Source organism: Pelodiscus sinensis, chromosome 1 (genome assembly GCF_049634645.1).
Source record: "Pelodiscus sinensis isolate JC-2024 chromosome 1, ASM4963464v1, whole genome shotgun sequence".
Classification (NCBI taxonomy): Eukaryota; Metazoa; Chordata; order Testudines; family Trionychidae; genus Pelodiscus; species Pelodiscus sinensis.
The window spans coordinates 135,277,202-135,302,116 of NC_134711.1; the positions used below are offsets into that span (position 1 = coordinate 135,277,202).

The 24,915-nt window shown below is 48.3% G+C and overlaps 1 long non-coding RNA gene across 2 annotated transcripts; it reads right to left on the reverse strand.

The window, feature by feature from the left end:
• Positions 1–525: 525 nt before the first annotated feature.
• LOC142819004 (uncharacterized) lies at positions 526–24,804 on the reverse strand. 2 transcript variants are annotated; one of them, XR_012896688.1, is made up of 3 exons: positions 24,654–24,804; positions 24,211–24,463; positions 526–2,670 (listed from the first exon to the last, which is right to left on the reverse strand). It is a non-coding gene; the product is annotated as an uncharacterized LOC142819004 (long non-coding RNA). The 2 variants fall into 2 exon arrangements; XR_012896687.1 differs by having other exon boundaries at positions 530–2,670; positions 24,306–24,463.
• Between the last annotated feature and the right edge of the window lie 111 nt (positions 24,805–24,915).

Sequence of the window (24,915 nt, forward strand, 5' to 3'; positions counted from 1 at the left end):
GCTGAAATTGATCAGCGGCTGATTCCAGGAAGCCCGGGGCAGGGGCTTCCTGTAGTCAGCCACTGGTCAGTTTCAGCAGCGGCTGACTTGGGGACGCCTGGGGCAGAGCAGCTCGGGTGCTGCTGGATTGGTCCAGTAGCGCCGCCGCTCCTTGGCGCTACTGGACCAACACAGCAGCACCCCAGCTGCTCTGCCCCAGGCGTCCTGATTCAGCCGCTGCTGAAACTGACCAGCAGTGGCTGAATCAGGACGCCTGGGGCAGAGCAGCTGCGGTGCTGCCAGGTTGGTCCAGTAGCGCCCAGAGTGGCGCTACGGGACCAACCTGCAGCGCCCCAGCTGCTGTACCACAGGCGTCCGGAGCAAAGCCTCGGAGCACGGGGGCAGCGGGACAGCCCAGACGCGCCGTGGCTGTCCTGCTGCCCTCAGGCTCCGCGGCTTTGCTCTGCTTTGCTCCCCGTCCCCCTGGTCTGCAGACCAGGGAGACAGGGAGCAAAGCAGAGCAAAGCAGAGCAAAGCCGCGGAGCCCAAGGGCAGCGGACAGCCCAGACGCGTCTGGGCTGTCCGCTGCCCGCGTGGTCCACCGCTTTGCTTCCTCTCCCTGGTCTGCTGGAGACCAGGGAGAGGGCCCCGTTCGTAACTGCGGATAAGTCGGATCCGCGTAACTCGGGGACTGCCTGTACTGTGAAACCAGCTAATTTCTAAGTTATTTGCAAAGAACAAACAAAACAAAAAACTCAGATCCCTAGAGATTTCAGGTGCCTAAGTATCCTCTGGAATCATTGAAGTTTGATTCCAGAGGATACTTCCCCAGCCCCTCCACAATCTGAACTGGCACTCCTGGTGAGTCAGGAGTGGCCACAGGGCTGCAGGAAGGCCACATGCACAAGATGCAGCCCCCATCTGACAGCAGGGCGTTCACCATGAGCTGCAGACCAAACACCAGCCATAAAGGGCAAGGGCTGTGCAGCAAGGGAGCTGCCAGTGCTTCTTCAAAGTGAAGGGCAAGTGACCTACCAAGGATTTTTTACCCACTATTTCATTTCATAATCTAATGTGATTCAAAAACAGCAGCTGCTGTCTGTGTGTCGTATCTGAGGGAAAATATTTAATCCAGGGGTAGGGAACCTTTTTTGGTTTCGGGGGCCACTGACCCACAGAAAAATCAGTCAGGGGCCACAATAAGTGAGAAAAAAAACCCAGACCCCTCACTGATGTGGCCCCAAGCTGAGAAGAAAGACATTCCCCTCGCACACTAGAGCTTTGGGGGGGCCAGACTTGTAGACTTTGTGTGCTCCAGCCCCCTGGGGGGATGGCAGGAGGTTGGAGCACTGTCACAGGCTCCCAGTACTGGAGAGAGGTGAGGGGGGTGTGGCTCTGAGCCTCAGGAGCCAGATGCAGGCACACCAGGGACCACATCCAGACCCCAGGCCTTAGGTTCCCCACCCCTGATTTAAGCTACAACAGTCCATTCCCCATGTAGCTCTGAAAGGAAGGGCTTGGTCAAGGACTATGACAGCCTTATGTTCTTATGTTATGTTCTTAACCTATGACAACTCCCTTTGCAAGGGGGAGAGACAATAGCCCTGTACTAAGGGAAGCAAGGGACTGAGCAGCTTTCAAGGGAAATGCGGGGGGCACGATACCCGGGGTAGGGGGGCCAGGGCGCCAAAATGCAAGTTTGACTAGGGTGCCATTTTCCCTAAGGCCAGTCCTGTATGCAGGAGTGGGGAAACCTGAGCCTCATGGGCCAGATCCAGTGTGGGGAGGAGAAGAAGCACAGTCCATGTGTTGATGCTCATGCTTCCCCCAGCTGGGGGAAGGCTGTACTGGAAACTGCTCATGAGAGTTTCTCTGCTGCTCCTATTAGCCAGATTTCAAGGTTACATCAGTGAGTAGGTTTTGTTTGTTTTTTGGAGGGTGTTGCCTCTCACTTGTGTGACCCCACCTGACTTTTCCATAAGTCAGTGGCTCCCAACCCAAAAAGGTTTCCCTACCTCTGATTTACAGTTTTCCAGAAGGAGCATCAGCTTCATCAACGGCTATTTTTGTTTCTCACACACACACGTATATATGCATATATATAAACCGGGCTCGCCAAGCAGCGGCAAGCCCCGCTCGCCAGCCACACGGTTCTGCGCTGTGCGCATGCGCAGATCGTTCTGTGCATGCGCAGATCTCTCTGCGCTGGCTCTTCTGGGGTATAATCTACTCGCCACGAGCGAGTAGATTACATTATTTGTCAAGCCCTGTATATAAATGCACATTGTGTGTATGAAAAATAATGGTGCCTTATGATAACTTGGGTGGTTAACCATAGATTTCCATAGGAAGGCTACTTTTTACTTTTGGATACTTGAGTACAATTAAGATGCGATACTTTTGTACTTTTACTCAAATAGTTTTCCAGAAGGATACTTTGACTTTTACTTAATTACATTTTTTTCAAAGTAGCAGTACTTTTACTCAAATAACTTTTTGGGGTACTTTATCCACCACTGGATGGGGGAGACAGCCCTGAGCCTCCCCACCAGATCCGGTGTGCAGGGAACAAATGCACTGCCCTCTTCCTTCTTCCAGTGTTCAGGAACAAGTGGAACCAAAATTGGCTCCATACGCTGCCATTTTCCTTCCCCCTGGAGGCTTCCCTTGCTAATCATTCCTGGAGGTTTCCTTCAAGAGAATGGGAGCAGAGAGAGTACATGTTACATGGTGCCTGCAACACAGAGCAAAAACAAGTACGTGCCCCCACCCTCTCACATCCAGACTTTGCTCCCCACCCCCTCACTCACTCATTGCCATCCAGATACCCTGCCCCCAACTGCCAGTCCACTCCAGCCCAGTTCCCGAGACAACTGCTTAGCAGTTTCAGGAATTGTTTGTAGGATTGTGCTTAAGTGGGACCTTTGAAGGAACAGTGTAAACAGTGCAGCATTTGAGAAAAAAATAGCATCCAAAATCCTCCCTGTGGTTCACAGGGTCCCTAAGCATGTGTAGTTCTTTGGTGCTCATTGGATCAGAAATAACAATACACCCTCCACCTGGCATGGCAGTATGAAATATCAGACAGGGTGTTACAATCTTGGGTTTTGGCTTCTCTCCAATGGTGCTGCTTTTTGTAACATATAGAGTTGCTTTGTAAAATCCTATCGTACTAACTGCGGTGTTTCAGCATCTGGAGCTTAGGCAAAGCCTTTAGATCAGTTTTGCAGATGTGAAAAGGTCTTTCGTAAATGTAAGAAACTTCAGAAAACAGAGAGAAAACCGTCATTGCCTAACAGGACAAAGGAGTGGTTGGCATCTGCATAATTAACCTTCATCTGCTGGAAGTGGCTAATTCAGTTCCCTAGCCCAAGAGCTAATAGGCCCAAAGTGATTCTGGGATAGCTAATGAATCCAATGCCGAATGAAACTTTTGACCGGTGTTGAGTGACACTAGTCACCAAATGAAGAACTGTCATGTAGTGCTACAGGACCGCACCCAGAGAGTTGAAAGGAAATTGGCATCAAATACACCTTCTTTCTTGCTTTTATGTACGGTGAAACCACTCAGACTTCCTACTGTTTTCTGGTGAGAGGAAGAGGTTTCAGCATGCCTGATGCTACACTGAGGAAGAAAAGGATTGGCACATTGTGAGACAAATAGAGGGCCATTGTGATAGCCACATGGGGCATCTCCATCTGGCAAAGCAAATGGTCCATGACAGAAATTATTGCCTCTGAGGTAGTAGTTGCTAATGGAAAGGCATTCAGACATTAGGGATGGAGGGCATGAATCAGACAGTGGTTGGCAATGAAAAGCAGCCTCAGGACTAACCCTGATGCTTACCAGGTACATCAGTTGTTTATAAGGCTCTTCATGATTTCTAATTTTTCCCCACAAGGGCCTCGCTGTACATTTTTCTCTCTTTCCTTGTTTTCTTTATTAATCTCCTGGGGAGATTCTGTGCCCCCTCAGTCAAAAATTGGTGCTCGATGTTTTTTAAATCTGGTAAAATTCTGTGTATTTGTCAAAATTACACAATATAATCATTCTCATTTCTATTTGTAGTCCTCTTACTAAAGGTGCCTCTGCTTATTCTCTGGGAAGATCCTGTGTGCTGCAATCTAGCCCAAGAGACTACAATTCCCAATAGCCCTGGAGGAAACCAGGAAGGAAGTGACTCTTTGATTGGGTCATGGGTCTCTCCATGTGTGTGAAGAGAGGCCCAGCAGTCTGTGGACTCTTCCCTTTCTTTTTGGAACAGAAAGAGAGCCAGGCTGTTATGGAGGAGTTTTATCCAGTCCAGGAGCTGTTAGGTTGCAGCTACAGACTAGGACTGAGCGCCTTTGGGACTGGAATCTAGCAGGCTACTTCTGATTGCCCTTTGGCTGTACCTGTGGTTAGAAGCTACTCTGCATCCAGGACACAGCAGGAGACTAGAATCATCCACTCCAGCTGCAAAATCTTCAAGCATGCCCATGCAAGCAAATGTATGATACTGTGAGTTCTGAGGAGTGGGATAAATGGTGGCAGTGCACATGCTGATAGATAAGTTTCCTATTATTGCTGTGTACTTAGTTAATGTTATTCACTGTTAAGTTGTTAAACCCATGTTTTCTTTAAGTTGCTAAATAAAGGTTGTTCATTCAAATGTAATTAGATCCAGATTATTGCTGGAATAACTTCATTCCTGGAGTCTCCCAAGGCACACCATTAGTATGTACAGGGCCAGCCATGTGGAGGCACTGCCATTGTATGTTCTTTATGAGCAAGGGACAGCAGCAAGGGGGTGGATAGGGTTTTCCCCAACTAAACATCATCACCACTGGGGTGCTCAGGATCTCCTTTTATGTTAAAACCATCAGGTGCCCAGGCACTCCAGTGAGTGTGACCTGCTCCCGAGTAACCTGGGGAGGAAAAAGGGGGTTACATATTGTTTTGGTAATTTTTTCAAAATGCCAGTCAACAATTATGTCAACAATACAAACAATAAGAAAAAGATTCTCTCAGTAGCAGAGATTTAAAGAAACATCTATGAGAACCTTGTTCCATTTGACAGGTGCTGAAGAAAGGTTAAGTCCATTAATGGCTACTAGCCAGGACGGGTAAGGAATGGTGTCCCTCGCCTCTGTTTGTCAGAGGGTGGAAATGGATGGCAGGACAGAGATTGTTTGATTATTATCTGTTCGGTTCACTCCCCCTGGGGCATCTGGCATTGGCCACTGTTGGCAGACAGGATACTGGGCTGGATGGACCTTTGGTCTGACCCAGCATGGCTGTTCTTATGTTCTTATGTAAGGGGGCTGCATACGGCATGGGAAACCTCAGGCCCTGAGATCCAATACCCCCTCCCTCCTGAGCCAGCTGTGCAGCACTCTAGGTCTAGATATGTGCACCTCCTTCTCCCCTGAGACAAGCTGCAGGGCATCCCTCCTCCCACCAGCTTCTTTACTGTCCCACCAGGGGACTCTGTGCATTGCAACCATCCTTTACCCTTTGTCGGAGCTGGCTTTCCCAGGCACTCAAGCCAGGCAGCTCGAGCATGTAAAACCTGTACCCCTAGTAGGCTGGGCACCCTGCTCATGGTGGTCTGCATTTGACAGAGTCGGGCCGACAGTGCTCACTGTAACCTGTAAGCTTCTGCAGCTGCTCAAGAGAGATTCAAAGGATGCCCAGCTCATTAGCAGAGCAGCCACAACTAGGTTTTATTTCTATTGATGGTGCACATTCACACATGCCTTGGTGCACATAAATATTTATTCTGCACTCTCACCGCCATGGCGCCTCCTGCTGGACACTCTGGGAATTAGATTTTTGGGTCTGGAGTGCACCCTGGCTAAGTGCATCCTCCACCCTATATAAGGACACACGTCCCTCCTAGATTGCGTCCCTCCCTCTGGGTAGTTCCCTGCTGCAGTGCCCCCACACTCCGGGGTCCTCCCTCTCAGGAAACCCCCAACCCTCTACGCCCACCTTTCCTCATGACCCACTGCCAGTCCATCTAGCTTCTGCTACAGGGGCAAACTGCAGTCTGAACTGGCCACTCATCATTGGCAAGGGGCTGTGGACCTGCTGCCTCTTTCTAGCCTGGTTTCTGCCTGCAGCCTTAGTATGGTCAGGCCTTGGCTCAGGCCCTGCTGCCTAAGAGTGATGTCAGGTCAAGGATCCCCAGCTCTGCCTGCCTTCCCCAGCCCCAGCTTTTTCTAAAAATAGCACGCTATTTCCTTTTTCTTCTTATTTCGAAAGAACTCCCTCTTCCCCATCCACACACACCCTTTTCCGAAAGAGCTTTTTGGGAAAACGGCTTCTTCCTCGTAGAAAGAGGTTTACCAATGTCAGAAAAAACCCTCTGCTTTTTCCAAAAGAACGCAATTGCAGTGTGGACATAAGTGAAGTTTTTCGGAAAAACAGTTGTTTTTCAAAAAATACCTCTGCAGTGTAGACATACTCCTGGAGCCCTTATTTATACAGCCCTCACTTGGCCCCAATTGGCTGTCTCTGCCTCAGCTGGGGCTCTGCTTTCTCAGCCCTCTCCCAGGACTGGATCCTTCCCTTAAAGGGCCAGTGCTGAGCAGATGCCCCATCACATGCACATGGATCGGAAAAATTAGAGGGAATATTGCCAGCAGCACATGCCAGCATTGCAGCTCTAATTCTGCACAAAGTATTAATTCTGGGTGAATTCTGCATTATGCAGTGGCGCAGAATTTCTGCGGGAGTATTATTTGGATTTTTACTGAAGATAAAGATACTGGCTGAATAGCAGGCCTACACCTGCCCGTCCCAAACACTTCAAACAGAATATATCTTTCTGTATGCAAAGGCATAATTTCTCCCAGTTATGTGGTTTTTGGGGAAGGCTATCTGCTGGCTGAGAGTTCTCCTTTTCTAGTTCCTGTATCTTGACTTTGGGCTGGCACTGCTTCTCTTTTTCCTCTTGCTGTAGTTTGAGACGAAGAATTTCCAGCTGCATCCATTCTGTTTCAGCACAGGTTCCCAGACTCGGAGTCCTATGGCACACTCAGGAAACTTGGCTGCTGATGGTGCCTGTCATACCCCATGAGAAGGGTTTCAACCTGTCCATCAGCATTTTGCGCAGCACAAATCAGAGCAATCTGCAGACAACTCTTCTGAATGATTTCGTGTGTGTTTAACATTCTTCTTTGCATAGGCAGTGAGTTATATGGGCCTGTGGTGCTATGGAAGCAGGAACATTCTTGGCCAATGGCTGGGCTCCAGAAAAATTCACCCCCTGCGCTCCATGCCCCCTGCAACCCTCAGTCCCCCTGCTGCCCTGCATACTCTCCCCCTCCCGTGTGTCCCCAAGGCCGGCCTGCTACTCCCAGGTAACATAAAATGCCATGGGGGCCCTCACTGCCACCACCAGCAGTGTAGCGAGGCTGGAGTGGCTCCTTGCCACTCACTTCTTGTGGGTGCAGGTCCATGTGACCCTGCAGTCCAGGACACAGGGGAGGTCCCTGTACACTGCTCCTAGCAACTACAACACTGTGCGACTTTGTTGGGGTGCCCAGGATAGATAGTCACAGTATTTCTCTCCCCTCCCCTTGCCTCCAGCAAGAGGGTAGCTGTATTCATGTGGTAGGTGGGTTTCACTACCAGCTACTCAACCATCTCTGCAGAGCTTATGCCAGTTCTAAGTTCACTTTGCAGATAAACATTGAGTGCATCCCATCCCCAACCACTTCTAAAGCATCCACCTGCAGTGTCCAGCCCTTAACCACTGGATACTCACAGTGTATACCCAGCTAGACTGATATAACTAAAGATCAGTCCTTTATAATAGCACAGAACTGCTATATTTATAGAAAAAACATCATCAGCTAAGACTGAGATCTAAGAGATGGGAGCAAAAGTAATACGCAGGAACAGACACGGTTAGGTACGAGCCAGGCATAATGTGGAATTATAACTCTTGCTTGCCTGGGTTGTGCTGGGGCTGCATTCCAGCCACTGCTCGAGATCAGCTTCCACCAGATCCTAGGCTCCTAGACCCCCCCAGGAGTCTACGCCAGTGCCTTGTGGAGGCTCCGTGGGAGGCAGGTGCTCTGGCTAGGGGAGTTTACCTTCCTCACACTGTGTGTGCTACAATGAGAAGCTCTATGGCAGAAGTGCCCCCAGCCCAGCCCACCACTAAGGGGCTGCTGTCAGCTGCAGAAAGCACTTGGCCCTTTGTGCACACAAAAGGCTCTCTTTCTGGTAGCAGGTGCTGCTATTAACAGCATAAGGCAGAGCTACAGTTATCATCATCTGTTCTTATAGGGCAGGTTTCACCCGCAGAAGGGATACAAGCTGCACACTCCAGAGCTAGAAACGTGGGAGCCATCCAGCCACAGGACACTAGCTGCAGAAAAACCATCAGATCTGGATACAGCTCTGCACAGAAGGAGAACCAGTTCACATTTTCCGAAAGAGACTTTCCCGCATTGAAACAAGGGCCTAGCTTCAAAGCAAACATTATTTGCTTCCTCCCACCCAAGAAAGAAGCAGATGTAGATAATATCAACCCAGCATTTTGCATTTTTCACATGGAGACTCTTAGGTATTTTTATATACTTAAAATTCAAGGAACTATACCAGCCAGCCACTGTTTAGATAAAAATGTCTAGAGGAGACATGGCAAAAAGTATCATCAAGGGCAGGCCCCATTGTGCATCCTGGAAACAACAAGCAATTTAACATTTTTTTCTTGTATTTTTACAACTAGCTCTGCTTTTGCATTATTAAGCGCCCTGCTTTGCTCTCCCAAAACATAGCTACTCCAGTTATCCTTTCCGACTACTCTGACAGCTCCTCATCCATGTCGGATGTAGTCCCTTTCCACTATCCCTAAACTCTAATTAAACATTGAGGCAAAGTATGATGTTGAACCATGCCTACATTATCTTTCCTTTCCACCCCATCCTCAGTGCTTAGTGGACCCACTTCTTTTTTAGAGAACTTAACTCTCATTGGCTAACATACTTGTCTAAAGCCGTTATTTGCCAAAAATAAAATCCCAGAATCACTAACCAGCACTCAATTTTCAGAAATGTAAAAAGGTGCTGTCCTTTTGGCTTCCTCGATGAAGGATAAAATGGCATCCTTTTTGCCTTCTGTTTATATCGCCAAGGTCCATTGTCTGGGGTTTAGTCTCTGCTGTCTTCCATTCCCATTTATTCCATATGCAGATTTTGCTTCCATTGTCTTGGCTTATCATGCTTCATTGTCATGCCCAACAGAAAGATGGTCCTTAGCCTAACCCAAAACCTGTTTGTCAGCTCTGCCATAGGCACAAAATTCAGTGCAGATACCCAAATTCTTAAATATAATCTGCACTTACTCTTGCAATGATAACAAAGATCAGTATGATGCAAATTTATATTAGACACCTTACATGAACCACTTTGAACAAATGCTATGAAAGCAGCATTTTGGATAGAATTGGTTTGTCAGGCTTCGTACAAGATTGCTAGCTGGTACTGAGACGTACTTAGAGTCACTACCAGAAGATGACGAAGAAATATTGTTCAGAATGTCACCTAGCAGTTTTGAATTGTCCAGTTGTCTCAATGGGGCCTTGTTCTATCTTTGACATAACACGAATTCCTTGCAGTACAGGGATCTATGGTAGTAGCTATTTCATTGTATGTCAGATATAGCTTGCATGAGAAGCCTGTACTGGATCAGGCTGTGCAACACATTGTACTATTATAACATCCACATTTGGGATCTCTTGGCCTCAAATCTGAGAGTTTCACCGTTGCATGTCCAGGCTTATATACAATCAGCTTTTGCACTTTTTTGGACACAAGAAGATTCAGCATCTGCCTGACAAGAAGTGACATTTGCTGAGTATTTTCTTTTGGTCCCAGGGAGTTGTTAATGCAGTAGTTCCATACTACCTATGGTACAGACTCTCTTCAACTTGCTTTCAAGTGCACCTGTACCTCCAAATCCTATTATTTATGCAGTTGTTCAGTTGCTAATAATGGTTGAGGAAAACACATGAGTTTCCCAAAATGACAATTCACAAAGGGCCTATGACATCAAACTGACTTTTTCATTCTCAGAACCTGGGATGTGGAGGGTGGGAATGTTTTCTTTTTGTCTCTGTGTACTGTTCCTATTGTAACTGTAATTGGGGGTGGGGGCTGTAGTTTTTATATAATAAATATGAACAGAGGAAAACTCAATTAAATGTTGATTCTCCAACAATTCACTGGGAAAGAGTCAGAAAATGGCTCAGATCACTGCAATACAAAGAAATGTGGGATGTGCCCCAGAAGTCCTAATGATATACTTGAGAGACCACAGCACCAATGAGGACACAGTAACATCTATAGGGCTTTGCACTGTGGCAGCTCACACTCAAACAAGGCTAACCCCAGATGCTCAAACCCTGGTGCAGATCACCAAAGTCATCCATGCACACACTAACATTCCAGAAGGCGCTCTCATCCTTCCTTTCCCTCAGGGCCTTCATTCCCAACAAGTTCGACAAGCATATTGTGACGGCGCGTTGGGGGTCCCCCGTCTCCTGCACCCCAAAATGGCACAAACAGACTGCACCAGCCGGTGGAATAGAGGAAGTTTATTGCCTCTCCAGGATACAGCACAGCACAGATGTAATCTGGTCACAGAGCTGGGCTAGGATGCCTCAGGCCCCCTTGAGATGGGGGAGTCTGGGCCCCTAAACTCCAGCCCCTTTCCCTAGGCTGTCTCCTCCATGCTCCCAGACAGCCACCAACTAACTAACTCCCTTCCAGCCCTGCCCCCCAGCCAGGGCAGCATTCCACCTTCCTTTGTTCCTCTCCATGGGGGGTGTCTGGTTCAACAAGTTTGGCATTACCTTTGCATAGTGAGGTTTTCCCTGCTGGGTCTTGCTCCAGACGGCAGGGGTCACCACAGCCCAGCAAGTACCCCCACTACGTCACACATATAACAGAAATAATGCTGTGACTCCACACAACAGCAGGCTGGAAGATGAGCCAGACAGAAGAGGTGATGAGCTGCAAGTAATTTATCAACTGTTTCCCATTAAATGTCACCTCTTTGACATGTGATTAACCTCATGTCCCCGGGGGTGATTATGCTGCAGTGAGGAGTCAGAATTGATCCATTTATTTTTCCATGTAAACAAAATTGCTGCTGCATAATCAAGGAGAGAGATACTCCCACTTGGCAAACAAAGTTATATTAAACTGCACTTCATTGAAAACATTTGTTTTGTTCTTGAAAAAAATATGCAGATTGTATTCAGCTTGTGGATATGAGATTGGGAAAGGGAGTGTATAAGAGAGTCTGGGAGGAATCCTCTGAGGGGAAGATGTTTTCTGTAATCTGAGCTCCAAATGCTAAGCAATTTCCTCTTAAGAAGGATTTTTATCAGCTTTTAGGAATGAGACACTTCTGTCAGAGGTGGTTTAGCCATGCACAGAGAGGCGTGACTCCATCAGGGATGGAGGAATCCCTTAACTTCCTTTCATCTTGATGGCAAAAATGTAACAAAGTAACAAATGTAATAAAATGTGTCAAGTTTCCTGGGCAGGAAAAGTCCAGGTCCTGTCCAGCACTAACCGGATGGTTCAATGAGTCTAAGGCTAGCCATAGTACAGTAGCCAAGCAACCAGCAGTGGTTAGTAGACTGAAATGAGTTTGATGGGTTCTCACCACAGTACCCAGAGAGGCCAGTGTCTACCTCACAACACAACATCAATACATCTGACAATCTTTGTACCTGCTGCATGTGGGTAAACTCCACAAAGACACTGTGATTTGAGGTACTGAGCCGCAGACCTAAAACACCCTATAGTATTGCCCCTCTCATCTCATTCTCTTGAATGTTTGAGTTTGTGATGTTCTGGCCCTACTCTCACTCCCTCATTGTAATGATATTATGGGAAGCACAAAGTGCCTAATCTGAACCATGGACCCCATGACCATCATCATCATATCTGGGCATGCCCAGCAGCTGGGATGACCTTGCTACAAAGGAAGCAGAATTCTTCCATACCTATGGTGACTATATTTTCTGAACCAAAAATAGGGACACACTAGCCTTGCCCCCTGACCCCTTACAGCCCACCCACCTACCACAGGAAGTTCCACCCTCTTAACTCCCACCCTTCCGTGGACTACCAGTTGCTAATGGAAACTCACCATTAATTATATAATTATGTCTGAACCATTTTTCTAGTGCTACAGCTAGGGAGAATGGTTTAATTTAAATTATTAAACAGATTAAGCATGTTAACGTTCTCATGTTTATCAGGGAACCTTTTTTGGGTCAGAGGCCACTGATCCACAAAAAAATCAGTTGGGGATCACACAAGGGAGAAGCAAAAGAACTCTCAAAACCCCAACCCGCCCTGAGGTGGCCCCAACTGAGACACCTCACTCCTCTGGCATTCCAGCCCCAAGGGGAGAGGGGAAGGGACAGGGAGGACTGAGGTTCAGGTTTTCCCATAGGTCAGATTTACATTTCTGGTGGATTTTATGGAGCCCTCTGACGTTCTGGGGTAGGGACAAAAATGAGGGGTTCAGTGTGTGGGACAGGGCTGCCAGAGAGTGGGATAGGAATGGGGTGCAGGATCTGGGAGGGAGGTGGGGGGCAGAAGAGAGAGAGGTTGCAAGGTCTGGGTGGGAGGTAGGTTGCAGAAGCAGTCTGGGAGTAGGGTGTCTGACCCAGGGGACAAGAGCAAGAGCAAGGGAGGGTGCAGTGTGTGGCCAGGAGGGAGGGTGCGCGAGCAATGATAAATGCAGGAGTGGACTGGGGGTAGGGTGCCTGGCCAGGACAGTGGGTGTCTGGCCAAAGGGGAGAATGCAGGAGCAGTCTGGGGGTAGGGATTGGGCCTCCCTGGTCCAACACCCTCTGGACCTGACTGGTCCCACATGAAGGATTTTTCTGAATCAGGGGAGGTCATGTCAGGCTCCCTGCTGCCACACACCCCTCCATAGTGGGCTTCCTGGCTCCCCTTTCCCCCGAAGCCCAGCTGAGTGGTGTGTCAGTTCCCTGAGCCCCTCCCAGCCCAGCTGAGTGCCGCTTTTCTGCACCTCTAAGCCACGCGCCACTTTTTCTCACCTCTCCCAGTCCCCAGCGGCTTACTTACCTTCACGCAATGCCAACAGGCAACGCCTCCCCATGCTGCTATTGGCTGGATTCCCCGGCAGCAGGGAAAGCCTTGGAAGTGTCCCAGACTCCTCCCATCAATATCCCTCAAAGGGGCAGCCGCAAAAATTCCATCTCCAGCATGTCGACTCCAGCTACATATTCACATAGCAGGAGCTGTGTATCTTAGTTCAACTTTTTTCTCTAGTGCAGACCTGGCCTCAGCACTTCCTTCCTAACAGCCCCCCGACCAGCTTCTCAGGGTACATTAATCCTGTCTTCTTAGTAAATGGTCAGGCCTTTCTCTTTCTCCTAAATTTATGTTTATCAGCACCAGCTGCCTTCTACCCTGCCCATCCCTTGCTGAATAAATACTTTCTTGTACTGAGAGAATCCGATCCCCCTGCTGGAATTTTGGCTGAAGGAGGCAATGGGAGTTATTCCTTCTTCTATGCCATGGCCTCACCAAGGAGTTGAGTGCTCAGTTGGAAGCAGCTGTTTTACTCTACTGATTTAGTCTGAGGAAATGTCTATGAAGATCCTGCTGCTCTTATTCAGGAATTAGGGACATGGCCATAAAATCTCATAGACCATGTGTAATTGAACTGATGAAGGAAAAGTTTAAAACAGACACAGACTGAGGTTTCAGAGTCTGTGTTGGTCTGTAACTTTAAAAATGAGCTGTCCTCTGGCACCTTAGTGCACATCTACACAGCAGGGCTAAAGTCAAATTAAGCTACGCAGCTTTAGCTACGGAAATTGTGTACCTGAAGTCAAAATAGCTTAATTCAGCTTTTGGCATTGTCTACACAGCAGGAAGTTGAAGGAAGGGCACTCTTCCTTCGACTTCCCTTACTCCTTGTGAAATGAGGTTTACCAGGAGTCAGATTAAGAAGTCCTCCAGATGAACATTATTTTGAAATAAAAGCTTGAAGTGTAGATACACACTATGTTATTTCGGAATAATGTCAGTTATCCCGAAATAACGCTGCTGTGTAGACGTGTCCTTAGAGACTAACAAAAATATAAATATATAGTATCATGAGCTTTTGTGGGCAAAACCCATTTCTTCAGGTGAAATTGTTGTTCAGACTGAGGGGCTGTGTCTAGACTGGCAAGTTTTTCCGCAAAATCAGCTGCTTTTGCGGAAAAACATGCCAGCTGTCTACACTGGCCACTTGAATTTCCGCAAAAACACTGACTTCCTACTGTAAGGAATCAGTGCTTCTTGCGGAAATACTATGCTGCTCCCGTTCGGGCAAAAGCCCTCTTGCGCAAATCATTTGCTCAAGAGGGCCAGTGTAGACAGCACAGTATTGTTTTGCGCAAAAAAGCCCTGATGGCTAAAATGGCGATCGGGGCTTTTTTGCACAAAAGCGTGTCTAGATTGGCACGGATGCTTTTCCGCAAAAAGTGCTTTTGCGGAAAAGCATCCGTGCCAATCTAGACGCTCTTTTCTGCAAATGCTTTTAACAGAAAACTTTTCCGTTAAAAGCATTTGCGGAAAATCATGCCAGTCTAGACGTAGCCAGGTTGTTTTGTGTTTGTACCCAAAATTGTATCATGTTGGATTACTTTGTTGGTGAGACACAAGCTTCTGAGGGTATATCTACACAGCAGTGTGAGACTTGTTTCAGACTCAGGCTTGAACTCAAGCTGCCCTTCTATCTCCACACAAATCTCTCAGACTCAGGCTCAGACCCAGAGTCTTAGAACTCTGCAGGGACTGGAGGGTTTGGAAAGAGAAAAGCCTGGACCCAGGGTTCCATGTGGTCACAGGAGCACAGCCAGATGTTGGTTAATCTCTGTTGAGAGACCTGCAGAGCAATGGATTTTAGTGAGAGTGACCAGCATGACCATGCATACCAGCAAACAGTGCAGAATGTGGCAGCGTTGGAAACTTACTGGATCAGTGAGCAGTGAAGAGAGCAGATTAAGCAGCTCAAGATTGAGTACCAGAAAACCAGGGACCAGAACCGCATCTTGGGCAACGTGACCTGTTTTATGAAGAGTTTTTCCAGGTGCTGAGCACAAAGCCAACAGTGGTGCATAGAGACCTGGGCAGCCGGGAGGGCAGCCTGCTGGTCCCAGAATCCAGTTGGAATTGGTCCTGCCTAGAGCAGGGGGCTGGACTTGATGACCTTCTGAGGTCTCTTCCAGCCCTATGGTTCTATGGTTCTATGATTCTATGACTGAGGGGAGCTAGCAGTAGACACAGGCCAGTGAAGTGACTTTGTTACTGAAATCAGTCTCAGAGGAGGCTTTTCTGCAGGAGCAGCTGCTGCATTTTCTGGGACTGTACTCAGAGGAGTTTTTTGATGCTTTCCCCGAGGAACAGCCCACCAGAGGTGACACATGGGGGCTTCCCCTCCCCTCGATGTCTGCAAAGTGGCTGCCCAGGGAAGGATTGCTCAACTCAGTGTGCAGTAGGGATTGGGAGGGATGGGGAAGGAGGAGAAGGCTCTTTCCTCCTCTTGGCTACGTCTACACTGGCCCCTTTTCCGAAAGGGGCATGCTAATTTTCAACTTCAGAATAGGGAAATCCGCGGGGGATTTAAATATCCCCAGCGGGATTTAAATAAAGATGTCCGCCACTTTTTTCCAGCTTGGGGAAAAGCCGGAAAAAAGCGTCTAGACTGGCCCGATCCTCCGGAATAAAGCCCTATTCTGGAGGATCTCTTATTCCTACTTCAAAGGAATAAGGTGTTCTAAGGTGTTTGTACACAACACCTAAGGTTATCTAAGGTGTTTGTACACAAATGCGCGAAGCCTGGGAAACAAACAAGAAGAATTAGAAGCCCTGTCCCAGTCAAAGAACTATGATTTGATTGGAATAACAGAGACTTGGTGGGATGACTCGCATGATAGGAGCACTGTCATGGAAGGGTAAAAACTGTTCAGGAAAAACAGGCAGGGGAGAAAAGGAGGAGGAGTTGCACTGTATGTAAGAGAGCACTATGATTGCTCAGAGCTCCAGTATATAGAGGGAGAAAAGCCTGTTGAGAGTCTATGGGTTAAGTTTAGAAGTGGAAGCAATAGGGGTGATATTTTGGTTGTTATCTCCTATAGACCACTGGATCAGGTGGATGAGGTAGATGAGGCTTTCTTCAGACAGCTGAGAGAAACTTCCAGATCACAGGCCCTGGTTCTCGTGGGGACTTTAATCATCTTTGATGTCCGTTGGAAGACCAATACAGCAGTACACAGATAATCCAGGAAGTTTTTGGAGAATGTTGGGGATAACTTCCTGGTACAAGTGCTGAAGGATCTGACATGGGGCCATGCGCAGCTTGATCTGCTGCTCACAAACAGGGAGGAATTAGTAGGGGAAGTAGAAGTGTGTGAAAACCTGGGAAGCAGTGATTATGAGATGGTAGATTTCAGGATCCTGACCAAAGGAAGAAAGGAGAGTAGCAAAATACACACCCCAGACTTCAGAAAAGCAAACTTTGACTCCTTTAGAAAACTGATGGGCAGGATCCCCTGGGATGCTTACATGAAGGGGAAAGGAGTCCAGGAGCCCTGGCAGTATTTTAAAGAAGCCTTATTAAAGGCACACGAAGAAACCATCCCGATGTGCAGCAAGAAAAGCAAATATGGGAGGCAACCAGATTGGCTTACTGGGGACATACTTGGTGAGCTTAAACACAAAAAGGAAGCTTACAAGAAGTGGAAACTTGGACAGATGACTATGGAGGAGAATAAATATATTGCTCAAGAATACAAGGGAGTTATCAAGGAAGGCGAAAGCGCAATTGGAATTGCAGCTAGCAAGGGATGTGAAGGATAACAAGAAAGGTTTCTATAGACATACTAGCAAGAAGAGAGTGATCAGAGAGCTTGTGGGGCCCTTGCTGGATGAGGGGGGTAACCTAGTGACAGATGATGTAGGAAAAGCTGATGTACTCAATGCTTTCTTTCCCTCTGTCTTCACAGACAAGGTCAGCTCCCAGACTAATGCACTAGGCAATGCAGTATGGGAAGGAGGTGGACAGATCAAGTTAGGAAGGAGGTGGGGAAAGATCAAGTTAGGAACTATTTAGAAAAGGAGTTGGCAAATGTCATTGCAGAGTTTTTGGCCATTATCTTTGAAAACTTTTATCTCTCCCAATCTCCACAAGTTTGCTAATGTCAAGGTATATCACAGCCACTGACTTTCCCATGTCCACAGAGCCAGTTACCTCATCATAGAAGCTAATCAGATTGGTCAGGCACAACTTGCCCTGGGTGAATCCATGCTGACTGTTCCTGATCACTTTCCCCTCTTCCAAGTGCTTCAGAATGGATTCCTTGAGGAATCCCTCCATGATTTTTCTGGGGACTGGGCTAAGGCTGTAGTTCCCTGGATCATCCTTCTTCCCTTTTTTAAAGATGGGCACTTCATTTGCCTTTTCCAGTCATCGCAGGGTCGGGGGCAACGCAGCTGGGTCGGGGCAACAAGGCTGGCCTGGGGAGGGGAAGGGAAAGCAGCAGGGGCAGCGCGGCTGGCCCCTGCCCCCCCAGAGCTTCTTCCTACCCCCCCTTTCTCCCAGCCCCCCTCTTCTTCCCTGCCAACCCCGCATTCCTCAAACACCCCCCCACTAGCTCTGCTTCCTCCACCTCCTTTCTCCTGGTTCCCCCTTCCTCCCAGCCAGCCCTGTGACCCCTGACTCCCCGCCAGCTCTGCTTCCCACACCCTTTCCTCCTGGCCAGCCCCCCCGCCACTAGAGGCTCCCAGTGCTGATTGCGCCCCACCTTCCAGTCATTCCCCCTGCCACCACCAGGCTTCAGCCGGAAAACCAGGAAATACCGGACATTGCATGTGTCGGATATTTTCTGGATTTTTTTTACCAGACAGAGGGCCCAAAAACTGGACTGTCCGATAGAAAACCGGACACCTGGCAACCCTACAAGTCGGACCCAGTGCAGGCACCAAGTGATGGGGAGACTGCCGGAACTTTGGGAACCAGAGACTGCGGGGTGAGGGTTCGTGGCCCAAAAGGGGCCTGAGAAACTTAAGAGACAGAGTAGGGGGAACACCAGAAGGGTGACAGTCAGGGCAACCCTAGAACTCTGTTACACACCAGCTGGCGGCTGCTGGAGGAGGGAAAAATAGGAGGAAAGGGTCAGAAAGGAAGGGGCTTGTGCTGAGGGGAGGGGGGCAGGTCAAGAGAAGAAAGGGGAAGGCACCAAGGCACAGGGTGGAGGAGAGACAAATGCCAGGGGGCCAAGTACAGACAATGAGGAAAAGGGCAGGAGGGGAGGTGTCAGTGGGAGGGGGGACAGGGTGATGCTGGGAGAGGAGAGGGTAAAGGCATTGAGGACTAGAGGGGGAAGGGGGAAGTGCTGGGAGAAGGCTTGAAAGAAGGGGTGGGCATGAGAAAGGTGGGCATGGAGAAAGTCATGTGTGAGGGGACAGGGGCATGAGGATGGTGAGGGGGTGGACGTCAGGGAAAAAGAGGGCAAAGGGGGCAGGGGCAGTAAGGGAAGGGAGAGGCACCAGGAGGGTGCAGGGCTAAGGGAAGGTGCAGGTGCCAGGGGATTCTGGGGTGAAGCAGAAGGGAGACACCTGCAGGGGAGGGACTAGCACCAGAGGAGAGAGGCAGGGCAGGTGTGTAGAGGGAGGTGTTAGGAGAGGGGATGAGGAGGGGTAGCTCACATGATCAGCGTGGGGCTATTGGAGGAGTGGGCACAGGGGGCAGAGAAGGGCTGGCGGTGGGGGACAAGTCTCAGGAAGGCTGAGGGCAGTGAGAAGGGCAGGAGTCAGGACAGCAGAAGTGGGTGAGCGATTGGGGGGGGGGGGCAGCAGGCACCAGGGGAGCTGATGGAGCAAGGGGAGACAGGGCAGCAGAGGGAAAGGGTAGAGGTTTATGAGATATTTATTAATAACGTGGGTGCCACAGTGGCACATCCAAACAAGCCACAAACTCAGTACTGGTGCACAACACAAAATTTATTGTGCTCATGGGAGGAAACTCTTAGAGGGGACACTTCCCCTAGCCTCTCCACCCCCCGAGTTAATGTCTCGCACATTGGGTTAAAGGAATTGCAGGATAGTTGCATGGGGCGGAGGGGGGTGGTGAGGGCCAAACTAATCCCTATTGGTAAGAGGATGGTGGGAAAAGTCTTTGGGGAGGGAAGGGGAGGGTCACATGACACCTTTTATTTCTGGTCATGTGTCCATATTGCCCCAAAAGTATTACCCCAGAGGCTAATGGGGGCCAGGGGATGTGGCTAATGGGGGGTCAAAGAGTACATTTTTAAAAAATTCTTTGGGTGCTCATCCTAATGAAATGTGCTGCACACGCCTATGATCCCAAGCATTGTTATAGGCTGGGGACTGACTGGCTAAGTAGCAGTTCTGCAGAAGAGGACCTGGAGATTACAGTGGATGAGAAGCTGGATATGAGTCAACAGTGTGTCCTTGTAGCCAAGAGGGTGAATGGTATATTAGGTTGCATAAGGAGGACCATTGGCAGCAGATCTTGAGAAGTGATTATTCCCCTTCATTTGGCTCTGGTGAGGCCACATCTGGAGTATTGTGTCCAGTTCTGGGTCACCGACTATAGAAAGGATGTGGACGCATTGGAGAGAGTCCAGCGGAGAGCAACCAAAATGATTGGGGGGCTGGAGCGCATGAGCTATGGGGAGAGGCTGAGGGATTTGAGTTTGTTTTGTCTGCAGAAGCGAAGAGTGAGGGGGGATTTGATAGCAGCCTCCAGCTTCCTTAAGGGAGGTTCCAAAGAGGATGGAGAAAGGCTGTTCTAAGTGGTGAAAGATGGCAGAACACGGAGCAATGGTCTCAAGTTACAGTGGGGGAGATGTAAGTTGGATATTAGGGAAAACTATTTTACTAGGAGGGTGGGGAAGCACTGGAATGGTGGAATCACATCCCTAGAGGTGTTTAAGTCTTGGATCGACAAAGCCCTGGAGGGGTTGATTTAGTTGGGATTGGTCCTGCCTTGGGCAGGAGGCTGGATTGATGACCTCCTGACGTCTCTTCCAGGCCTAAGATTCTATGATCCCATCATGACTTCTGACCCAGTCCCAGATGCTGAGAGTTGCACCAGACATTCCAGATAGCTAGTCACGTTTTGGTGCAGGGTTTTTTTCAGGGCCATCCCAGTAGCTTACCAGGCCACTCCACTGATAGATGTGCTGTTCAGTCACTATATATTTGAATAGTAATAGAGAGGTAGCCATGTTCGTCTGGTCTAGCTGAAACCTAAGACAGGACTATGCAGCACTTTAAAGACTAACAAGATGGTTTATTAGGTGATGAGCTTTCGTGGGCCAGACCCACTTCCTCGGATCAAATTGTATCCCTTTGGTCATGCCAATTTTCTTCCACAATTTGATCTGAGGAAGTGGGTCTGGCCCACGAAAGCTCATCACCTAATAAACCATCTTGTTAGTCTTTAAAGTGCTGCATAGTTCTGTCTATATATTTGAATGTTTCAGTTGCATACACTGATCGCTTCCCAAGGGCAGCTCAGCATAACACCTCCCTTTGCCAATCAGGCGCCACAAGAACCATTATAGCCTCCAAACTGTGGAAAGCCTGAAATTGTACAAATCCCTTTTGTAGCATGGCCGGAGCTGCCCCCCTACATCCAAATGCTTCTGCTCTCTTCAGGGGAAAACAGCCTTTTTAATTTTCAATTGTGTCAGTGCTTCTTTCACTGTGAATAACCTGACTGTGTTCGAGGAACGTCTCTGCATCCCATTCACAATATATTGACATTCCGTTTGGAAAAGTAACATTTTAATGTCTTTCAGATTCGCAAGGATATTTTCTGTGCTCCTGTATTGAGCTCTGAGAGACAATAACCTCGTGTCGTGTCCTATTCCAGGCCACTCAACCACTGCCTCTGTAGCTCCATAGCTCGCCCCCACTGCAACAGGAGCCTGGATCAATCTACCTTTCTTTGTCGCACCAACAAGAAGCATTTCTGTGATGAACTCACAGCTGAATTTCTGCAGAGAGTCAACAAGAAGGCACAGTGCTAAGCAAACAGAGGGGCTATGTCTACACTCGCCCCTTCTTCGGAAGAGGCATGCTAATTTCTAACTTTGGAATAAGGAAATCCGCGGGAGATTTAAATATCCCGCGCGGGATTTAAATAAACATGGCCACCGCTTTTTTTCCGGCTTGGGGAAAAGCCGGAAAAGAGCGTCCAGACTGGCACGATCATCCGGAATAAAGCCCTATTCCGGAGGATCTCTTATTCCTGCAAGTATTTAAATCCCCCGCGGATTTCCCTATTCCAAAGTTAGAAATTAGCATGCCTCTTCCAAAGAAGGGGCCAGTCTAGACACAGCGAGGGTCTTGAGAAAGAGGAAAGGTATGGTGAGAGGCAACAGGAAAAGCGCAGGCTGGTGCATAGTATGGAGGACAAAGTTGCGGGACCAGACTTTTGCTTCATAGTTCCTAGAAAAGGAACAGCAGCTGTTGGAAGATGAGAGAGCTCAGCAGAAAACTGTTTGAGTGTCTGCTGTCACTAGTGACTGCAGAAGTATCCTGCTGCACCCACACTATGGCCCAAGTCCCCTTTCTGGTACCATGGGCTGCAGCACAGACAGAGCTTGGACATCTCGGATTACAGGATTTGAACTCTGGAAAGCTGGGTTCCTATTTGACCTTTATTACCTGGTGTGTGGCTTAGCTCAGCCTCTGCTTCAGCCAACACTAAAATCAGTTACACTGATTAAAATAAGTTGATATAAATCGGCCTTAAAAAAATTTTGCTTCTTGGTGGTGACATGATTATCTGTTCTTTTCATTCCTTCTGGGGCACCTGGCATTGGTCATGGTCTGAAACAGGATACTGGGCTAGATGGACCTTTGGTCTCACTCACTATGGCTATTCTTATGTTCTTAAACTTAATGGATGGCACTGGGTAAGCAAGCAGAATGGAGAGAGGCTGTTCTCAGTGGTGACAGATAGAAGAACAAGGAGCAATGGTCTCAAGTTGCAGTGGCATGGTGGGGTCTAGGTTGGATATTAGGAAAAACTATTTACCTAGGAGAGTGGTGAAGCACTGGAATGGGTTTCCTAAGGAGGTGATGGAATCTCCATCTCTACAGGGCTGTGTCTACACTGGCCCCTTCTTCGGAATAGGCATGCTAATTTAGAACTTTGGAATCGGGAAATGCGCGGGGGATTTAAATATCCCCCGCGGGATTTAAATAAACATGGCCGCCGCTTTTTTTCCGGCTTGGGGAAAAGCCGGAAAAGAGCGTCCAGACTGGCGCGATCCTCCGGAATAAAGCCCTATTCCGGAGGATCTCTTATTCCTACTTGAATAAGAGGAATAAGAGATCCTCTGGAATAGGGCTTTATTGCGGAGGATCGCACCAGTCTGGACGCTCTTTTCCGGCTTTTCCCCAAGCTGGAAAAAAAGCGGCGGCCATGTTTATTTAAATCCCACGGGGGATATTTAAATCCCCCGCGCATTTCCCTATTCCAAAGTTCTAAATTAGCATGCCTATTCCGAAGAAGGGGCCAGTGTAGACATAGCCCAGGTGTTTAAGTCCCGGCTTGACAGAGTCCTGGCTGGGATGATTTAGTTGGGGTTGGTCCTGCTTTGGGCAGGGGGCTGCACTTGATGACTCCTGAGATCTCTTCCAGCCCTAAGATTCTGTGTGTGCATGTGCAGACCCATTTGTGCAATAATTTTGCAAAACTGATATATATTTACAGATCTGAGATGGCTGACTCATTCATTAAGAAGTTATCTTGGTTAGTAACTGGCTTGTGAACTGATACTGATTTCCCTGGAATGTCTACTGTTTATAAATGTCCACTGAATAACTTGAATGAACAATGGCCAGATTGTAGCTTATTTACAAATTGTTCACTTCAACTATTTGCTATTTCTGTTGTTCACTTGGTCAACTGAATTGTGTGTACATTTTCTGCACCTTAACTGGATGACTGAGCTTTTTTAAACATGAACGAATGACAAATACTGAATAAGGTATAGTAATAATACATGGCTACGTCTAGATTGCATCCCTTTTTCGCAAAAGGGATGCAAATTAGACGTATCGCAATTGCTAATGAAGCGGGGATTTAAATCTCCCCCGCTTCATTAGCATAAAAATGGCTGCCGCTTTTTTCCGGCTCGGAGCTTTGCCGCCAAAAAGTGCCAGTCAAAACGTGGATCTTTCGGAAAAATAAAGCCTTTTCCGAAAGATCCCTTATCCCTCTTAAAATAAGGGATAAGGGATCTTTCGGAAAAGGCTTTATTTTCCGAAAGATCCGCGTCTAGACTGGCGCTTTTTCCTGGCAAAGCTCCGAGCCGGAAAAAAGCGGCAGCCATTTTTATGCTAATGAAGCAGGGGAGATTTTAAATCCCCGCTTCATTTACAATTGCGATACGTCTAATTTGCATCCCTTTTAAGGAAAAGGGATGCAGTCTAGACACAGTCCATGAGTCTTATCTAATGCTGTACACCAGATCTCAACACACTTTACCAAGGAGATTGGCATCATCCCGTTTTACAGACAGGGAAACACAGGAAATTATTTGTTTAAGGTCACATAACAGGTTAGTGACAGAACTGGGACTATATCCGAGTCTCTTAGGCAGAGCTCAGACCTCTAGGATAGGGCCCACTCTTTCTAGTACACATTTTCAGACTACTAATTTGTTAGAAACTATGGGAGACCTTCTGGATTCAGAATTGTTTTCATAAGTGACTGCTGACTGGCCAGACGCGAATGGCTTATGGATTCCATGAATGATAGCAACCTGAATATGGCACTTTTATTCGGAACAAAGCCTTCGCCCCTGTTTTCGGTTTGGATCCTTCCCCTGCGCCAAGGATTTTCGCTTTCAGGCGCGTATTTTGCTTCCAATGCCAAATGCTCGGGTCTAGGAATTTCCTGACGGGGGGGGGGGGGGGGGTCGAGGGACACACGGGGCACAGGAGAGTGGTGCAGCCCCTTTGCCTAGCCTCCCAGCTCTAACCAATCAGTTTCCCCTCCCCCATCCCCTTCCCACAGCCAGCTGGAGCTGCTCAGCGCCGGCTGCCTTCCCTTTGCTCTGTTGACAGAGGCAGTTATGGTGGGGTTGCAGGTGTGTGACTCACTCAAGTCACGAGCTCTGTCTTCCCCAGCAGCCGCAGCCAGCTCACCTCTTGGCGGCCCTGGGGAGGGGAGGAAGCCGCCCGACAGTCTGAAGTTCAAGCATTACAGGTGGTTATGCGCACACGAGCTGCGCTAGTCATACCCTGTTCGGAACAAAGGACACATCCGCTTCTTTGCCAGCAGATTACTCCCCGGCCAGTGTCCACCGCTCTGCCACCATCAGTTAAAACCCGCTGAGTCACGGCGAGTTTATGCTCTTGCTCAGCCCTTGCTTCTGCTTTAGTCACACACGCAGGCGTGCTGGAAAACAAGCCACAGAAGATCAGACCCCCAAAACAGAGACACGGGCCTAGAAACGTGACCCACTTTAGGAAAGGAATAAAAACCTGCGTAGCGCAGAACAGAAGCCGAGATTTTTTTCAGCCAAATATTTCCCATTTGATGATTTGCCCCTCCTCCTCCCCCCGTCCCTAGTTCTTCCCATACGTGCCTGTAATGGATCCGAAATGCTAGCAGGTATCGGATAGACAGTAAAGAAAGAGAATTTATATTTGAGTTTATTATTATTTTGCTTTGCAGCACATGATCCTCCCCTTTCACATGGAGTGGTTTAGCCCTGAAGCCCGTTTGTATCAGGAGTGTGTGGCTCAACCCATAGGACACAGAGTGGAGGGGGGAGACTAATTTTAAAATATATTTGAAAGAGTAAGCAGGGCCGTATTTTCAGTGATGCAGTATCGCATGATAATTCC